The sequence below is a fragment of the Amphiura filiformis genome, chromosome 17, assembly GCF_039555335.1.
Source record: "Amphiura filiformis chromosome 17, Afil_fr2py, whole genome shotgun sequence".
NCBI classification, from domain to species: Eukaryota; Metazoa; Echinodermata; class Ophiuroidea; order Amphilepidida; family Amphiuridae; genus Amphiura; species Amphiura filiformis.
This window is the reverse complement of record NC_092644.1, coordinates 8,700,831-8,708,295: the sequence shown is the minus strand read 5'-3', so window position 1 is coordinate 8,708,295 and position 7,465 is coordinate 8,700,831. Positions and strand designations below refer to the sequence as shown.

At 37.0% G+C, this 7,465-nt stretch overlaps 1 long non-coding RNA gene across 1 annotated transcript; it reads right to left on the bottom strand.

Annotated features, from left to right (window-relative positions):
• Window positions 1-3,691: 3,691 nt before the first annotated feature.
• Window positions 3,692-6,524, bottom strand: LOC140138182 (uncharacterized). Its single transcript, XR_011856960.1, has 3 exons — window positions 6,378-6,524; window positions 4,563-4,607; window positions 3,692-3,801 (listed from the first exon to the last, which is right to left on the bottom strand). It is a non-coding gene; the product is annotated as an uncharacterized lncRNA (long non-coding RNA).
• Between the last annotated feature and the right edge of the window lie 941 nt (window positions 6,525-7,465).

Sequence of the window (7,465 nt, the reverse complement as noted above, 5' to 3'; positions counted from 1 at the left end):
AAAAAAAAAAAAAAGAAGAAAAAGGATTATAGGCGGTACCTCTCTGATCTACGTCTAAACCGCGAGTAAAATTCTGGACTTGAACAACAGAATCTGATATTTAATTTAATCATATCAGTCCATATCAGTCATTTTGTGGATAAATAATTCTTCGTCTCTGCGTTCATTTCCATTAAAGCACTAGAATGGCGAATTGTGTCACCACAGATGGCACCGTCCATCAAATTGATTACCAGAACATTGCCATATGGTAATGTTCAACTTACAGTTTTCATGGTTTTATACCGATTTCTTCTTTTTCCAACGATGATTGTAAAGTGTGTAGCATACGTCGTACCATAAACAAGTTTCAATTTACATAAAATAAAATAAATAAATGATGATATTACAGCGCCTTTCACATGTACACATTTAGGAAAGCGCTTTACATTTATTCCGCTGTCGTAAGAATATGTCAGCTGCCATACAGTGCCCAAGGCGGCGCTCTCTTGAACATTATTCATAACAGCTCCCCATTTCACCCCTGGGTAGAGAGAGGCAAGTAAGGTGGCACTCACAAGGTAGAGCTCGAACCGCTGCGCCACCGTGCCCTCGTGACATTGCGTCATTTTAGGCTTAAATACTCCGTGATACAAATATGAAAAAACGATCATAATAATTACTTTTTATAATTTGTTAGAATTCCTCATTTTAGCAAATTACTAATAGTGCCTATAATTATCAAAGTAGTGTTGATAATTTCTATTACGACATTAATACATCGAAACATGCATCTATTACGTTGTAGTAAAAAGCACTGCTGTCACAATAATGGCTGTGATAGTCAACACGATACCGAGTATTAAGATAAGCCTTTCAATAACAAAGGCCACTTTTTTCCAATCAGATGTATAATCCTTGCGATTGCGCAGATGACTTTCACGTGACAAGAACACGGCCCTTTCCTCTTGAAAATCATGTGCTTTTACACATATTCCATCATTTTCCTTTCCCTTGGTCTCTATTGTCTCTGTTGGATCCGTTAGTTTTATTGGCACCTCTTCGTTCACATTGGATTCTGGTTCCAGGTTTGTGGCGATGGCCAGTGGGTGAACATATTGAACATTGGTTAATTTACAGAGCCAATCTGGAACTGGTTTTGATTGGTCTCGATGGTAAAGTGCTGCTGCAAGTACACCAGACACAATGGATAAACATCCCACCAGAATCATCGGGGTGAACCAATAACCTGGGATGTATGTAAATCATTTAAGTACAAATTAATTTCTTATATTTTCTTCGAAATAAATAGAAGCGCACACTTTTAATAGATGCACTAAAAACCATAACTAACTCTCTGGTTGAGATGAGAGACCGAGGGCAGGGTTGGGAAACATTCATTATATAACTCATACAAAGATTCATGTCATTTGATTGGTCAATTACAATTGATTGATTTAGCTATTAAGAAAAAGACTATTGCACTCCTCGCCAGTGCAATAGTCAATTTTCCATTGCACTAACGCGAAGCTACCATGGCAACCCTGACATACGCGTGCGTATAGCGACCGCGGTGAACACCTCGACTCGTCAATTATAGGTGTGGGTGCTGCTTCGAAAAGAAGAAATATAGCTTATTATATTTTTAAATTTATTTTGTTTTCCTGGTGATTAATACAATTAAGTGGATGTAAAGGAATATATATGAGTTTAATTTTTTATTTGGTAAAATATGAACTGTTCCATTCAACTTGGCAAAGCCTCGTTGAATGGAACAGTCCATATTTCACCACATGAATTTATACGCCATGGGTTTATACGCCATCGCTGAGTGACGAGCGATTGGAATTTGACCAATTAGGTTTACCCAACGCGACAAAAAGCCCATGGGCAGAAACCATTCGCTCGTCGCTCAGCTTCATGCTTACTTAATATTGGCACGTCGTTAGACGAAGGTGGAAGTGAGTCTGCTATAAACTGCTGAAATAGAACCAAAGCAAGCATGTTGGTGATGCCAAGGGATACCTTCTCACCAGATTCAGTTGGAAGGATAAAAACCAACAAATTAAGCAAAGAGAGCAAACCGCATGGAACAATAAAACTAAGCACATGGAATAAAGGTCGTCGCCGAAGGCTTATTGTATACAGAACCTCAGAATAATTCCTGCAAGTAAAGAATAAATATTGACGTTAATAAATATTGACGTTATCTATACTTTAAAAAAATGCTCACAAAAATTTTAACATCTTACATGATCAAAAGAAAATCATCCCAGCAAACACAAAACGTTTTCGACATCATTCGCAATAGGTTAGAAAAGGTTGTCAGAAAACGTTTAAATATCGGGTTATATATAAAAGGGTATAATATAAAGGGTATAAAACGTTATTCATTCAAAACATTTTTTGATAACTTACTGCAAACATTCTAACATTCGTTCTGCAAGTGTTGACAAAATATTTGGCAAAAAATGTTTGCAGAAAATATTTTTCAATAACATTTTGAAAATATTTAAAAGCCGGCGAATTAAACATGTAATGATTTTATTCTCTAAAAAATATCTCACAGCCAAGTAAATTAATTACACATAATTATTTCTTTTATTATTATTATTTTTTGTTCTCATTTCTATATATAATCATAACTGTTTTTGGTCAGAGACATTAAAGATCCATATGTTATGTAATCCTTCCACCAAATATGAAGTTTCTATTGGGCTATTCCAGAAAATAGATGCACACCCCCTATAGAGGAGTTCGGATATCCAGACTTTTTTCCAGTCGTGACTGTTGGAAATCCAGACTTTTAAAGTGCCCAAAGGCAAAAATATCCGGCAAAAAATAGTTTAAAATCAGAAATCCTCAATTTGAGAGCTCATTTTCAACATTTCCGTGATTTTTCCTTCATTTGATTGGATTTCCAAGCTTTTTCCGGTAACATTGGCAACTGGAAATCCAGTCGTTTTCAGAAAGCAAACTTGGAAATCCGGACATTTCTTTGATTGAAAATTTACTCCTCTATAGGGGGAGTGCACCTATTTTCTGGAATAGCCCATTCTACCTAGTTACTTTCAACAGGTTGATTGTTGCAATAGAACGAGCGGGTTACACATTTGACAACATCGCAGAAAAGATTATGACACTTCGATATATAATTTGTCTAGTTGAAACATTATGTCCAGTGACATGAAAATTTCATGGGGCTGGCCCCACACATTTACAAAACTCACCCGTCTGACCCGCCCCCTGGATACCCATAATTGATAGGCTCCACGAGAATATCTTCCAAATTCCATACACCATTTTCAATGAAATATGTGCCACTCCTCTGAGTTATGTTATTCCGTGGTTGAAGAATCAATTGATCTACATCAAATGACCAGGAACCGAACCGTAAAGTACAATGTTGAGTATCAAATGGAAAGAGTCGGGCATCTATACGACACGCTGTGTATAATATCACGGGCACTTCCCAACGAACTCTACCATCAGGATAAACCCAGGCGCTTACATCTTTCATATTTTCAAATTTTTTATCGACGCTGTAAATCAAAAGGAACATGAAATATAACATAAATATATACTTTTTTTCATTACGAACCGTCACATAGGCCTTTAAATATAAATGAATTAATGTTTTAATCAAAATAGCGAGTTAAATAATCAAAGCTATTTGAATTTTTAACTCCGTGCCCTTACCCGCTTTACTTACTTTTCGTATACATGGATATCTGGTCGCCATATTTTAGCTATTGGCATCTTTAAGACATTCACATCTGGATACACACTTGTGTTCCAAGTTAAATAGTCATCGTGCCATATCTACATAAAATAACAAAAAAATTAAAGATGTTCGCGTTCATAGGTCGTCCGCCAAAGACAAGAGACAGGTCGCCGAAGGCGCAATGTGTAGTTTACAGCACAGATATTGTTTACAGAGAGTCTTCAAACTTTATGGGAAGTCTCTCACGGACTTTTCGATCTTTTCAATAGTCTATACCCATTATACGACCCAAAAACCAAAAATTTGTCTCTGCCGAAACTCACCGATAAATAGCGGACATGTGAGTGGGTATAATCAGGGATTTAAAATCTCTGATATAATTGAAGACCGAATTAAAAAGACTTATTTGCGTATAACGTCCTGTCAACCAGACCAAAAATGCTGTACTGCGCAGTCAGCAACCAATCACACCGCGTTATTGCCCTGACGTCAGACGCAAACTAAGCTAAGAATTGTCATCTTAAATGTAAGTTACAGACCTGATCATTTCAGATAAGTAAAACAAAAGTACACTTTACCCTGTCTAAATTTAAATTTTACAGTCACGACTGAAACTATAGCAAACTACGTCAAACCTTTCCAGTATGATATTTATGTTTGCGACGATTTTTGCCCACCTATTATTGGTTTTTTTTAGATGCGAAGAAATTTTTGTTTTTCTAACGCGCAAATCTGTGGGCAAACTTGTTTGCAAACATCATTCCACTATCACATGGTCATACACAAAAAGGGTTGGTGTGTGCTTGCTTGATAATAACAACAGTGAAATAGTCCGAAACGAAGCAATAATTAATCTTACCATAGATAACCACACACTTTGTAGTAATGTTTGGTCCCGTTCATTCTGTAAGAAGACAAGAGTATACAGTAAGCCAAAGAATTAAGGTACCAGTTATGTTCACCCCCTGTATATCCTAAACAAAGACAGATACGGTATGTCATAATTGGAACCAGCAGTCAACAGCTGCATCTGTTAGCTCGAATTTAAGACGTCATTCGTTGAAATTGTTCAAGAAATAAAGACATGACGATCCAAAAAGCCAAGAAAGATGCCTAATGTATTTAAAAGTTGCAGATTGCTCCATTGCATGCCCTAGCGTTCACGAACAAGAGAACTGGCGCCGTGCTTTCATTGATTAGCACATTAAAACTAACGTCGTGCTTTCATTGATTGGAACACAAAAGTGCAACTTTTGATTTCGTTCTTCATTAGGTCTTAGATCACCGTTTCTTTAATTCTCAACCAATTTCAACAAATAAGGTCTTAGATCACCGTTTCTTTAATTCTCAACCAATTTCAACAAATAAGGTCTTAAATCAGAGCTACATAGTACAGGTATTGGCTGCTTGTTTTAATTTGGACATATTTGTCTTTATTTGAGATAAACATGACCGAACGCAACTGGTACCTTAATTCTTTGGTTTACTGTAGTATAATTTCGTTTAGCATAACATGACAGGTATATCATCCACTATAGCTTTTATAATTACTGTTTTTAGGTCCGGGGCTCTCATCTACAATGGGATACTCCATTTAAAATCCCCACTACCCCTGTGGAAGATGTTGGAAATATCTTCCGCAGAGGGAGTATGAATTTCAAATGGAATTAACACATTAGAAGCTCCATTTGAAACTCACTCTCCCCAGGGGAAGATTCAAATTGAATCACTTCTCACAGGGTGTATATAATTCAAATGCAGCCGCCTATGTGTTCATTCCATTTGAAATTATACTCCCCTGTGGTAAGATATTTCCAAAATCTTCCACAGGGGGAGTATGGATTTAAAATGAAATAGCCCAATGTAGAATCCACACCATTGCCTTACGCTTGTCGTCACCTTCTCACTATAAACCATTTATTTGAACAATTAATGTAACATTTGATTGATTTTTACCTCGACCAAAATACCCTACTTTGGAAGTCCATCCGCCCGTAGAACAGGATTTTTTATCTTCCCCTTTCCTTTTTAATATTTTTGTGTTAGATAATGAATTGTTAAGGTTAGCAACTATTTTAAACTGTTGCGATTTAGTAGTTCACAGCATCTTGCGAACGGTAGTGATCTTTTGGCAATAGCGAGCGTGTAGAAGAATTTAAATATCACAGATATACCTGTGCAGGTCTTGTGGTCCTTGAGTTATGTTGTAAAGAGGGATGAAACAACAACACTTTTGTAAAACGTACATAACTCATTAACAGCAATAAATCAGTAGGTTTTCAAAGTATATGATTTGTAGAATGAACTTTTGCAAAACATGAACGTGTTATTTTTCAATAATATATTGATTTAAATAATGACATTTTTTTTGGCTGCTTCGACCAACAATACGCCGTGTACCCCAGGCGGCGGATGACATGATCGAGCCGGCAACTTGTGAAACCGCCCGGCCGTATGGCATTTTCCATATACTCGGTTAGTTTGTGGGGTTCATTATCGAACCCCAACGGCTTTAGCTTGTATTTATATTATTTATCAACATAGGCCTATTTGTTTGTGATATTTCAAGCGTTTTAAAATTTCAAAATAATCCCATTCAATTACACGGTTGACGATGAAAATTTACTGAATTTAGAGAATGCAATGCGGCCACCACCTGGTGTACCCTTATTACCAAGTCGATGACACGCACAATATCCAGATATATTTCCACATCGATCCGTTTCTTTACATCCATGACAGGACGGAGAGTTGTTGGTCCATAGTCAGTCAGTAATTCCTACATTAATATAGAATGAACACCCTTAGGCTTGCTTCCTTGGATTGCTACAGAGAAACAAATGAACAAACGTGATTCTTTAAAAAAAAAAAAGGCTGCATGCTCTGGTATATGGCGCTATGGGGTGACTTTTGAGATAGAATGTAGTTTTTTCTCTGCCCCTCATAATAGGGTGAAAATTTAATATTTGTTCCATCATTATGTAATTAGGGTTGGGCACTAACCCATATTTTTTTTTCAGGAAGCAGTTTTTCTATGGCCAAATTGCATCAGGAAAAAGAATCTGTCAAAAGAAAATTCACCAGATGGAGTCTTAGGTCGGGTTTTGGCGAAAATTCAAAATGGCCGCAAAAATAGGTGTTTTTGAGGGATTTTACCACTATTAGTATATTTTTAGGCAAAAGCACAATGTAATATGGCTTCCTATTGTCCGACCGTGTGAACACGACTTTAACGATTGGATACAGCTGCAGTCATGGAGCTATTAAAGATGGAGAAGCAATATATTATGTAACGCATTGTTCACTTGTGCCGATTTGAAATCTGACAAGCTATTCATCAAAAAGGTACCTTTTGTTCGGGACAAAGGGCTTCCGCCATTAAATCGGTAAGCTGACCTGACAGTGTATTAACGCTTCACCTAGCAGGCTACTGTCAATAAGTGATCAAACGAAAGTCGCGTGAAAGCGCTTACTAGAACGAAAAGTACTTATTGTTACCATAAAACCCAAGGGTGTGATTGAGTAGCCGTAAGCACAAAAGGCACACATTAGCCGCTGATGTACAGTTCGTTGTCACCCCACTGGCTTTAGGTGCTTCATTTAAATAAATTGAATGCGCTTGCTGAATGATTACACATCAAGGCTGCCATGTCGCATGTCCGCATGTCTATACATGTAGTACTGTATATTAAATGGTATAGCTACGTATACATGTAACATATAATAAGTATACCGGTATAGGCCTATATATCCATCCTGGAT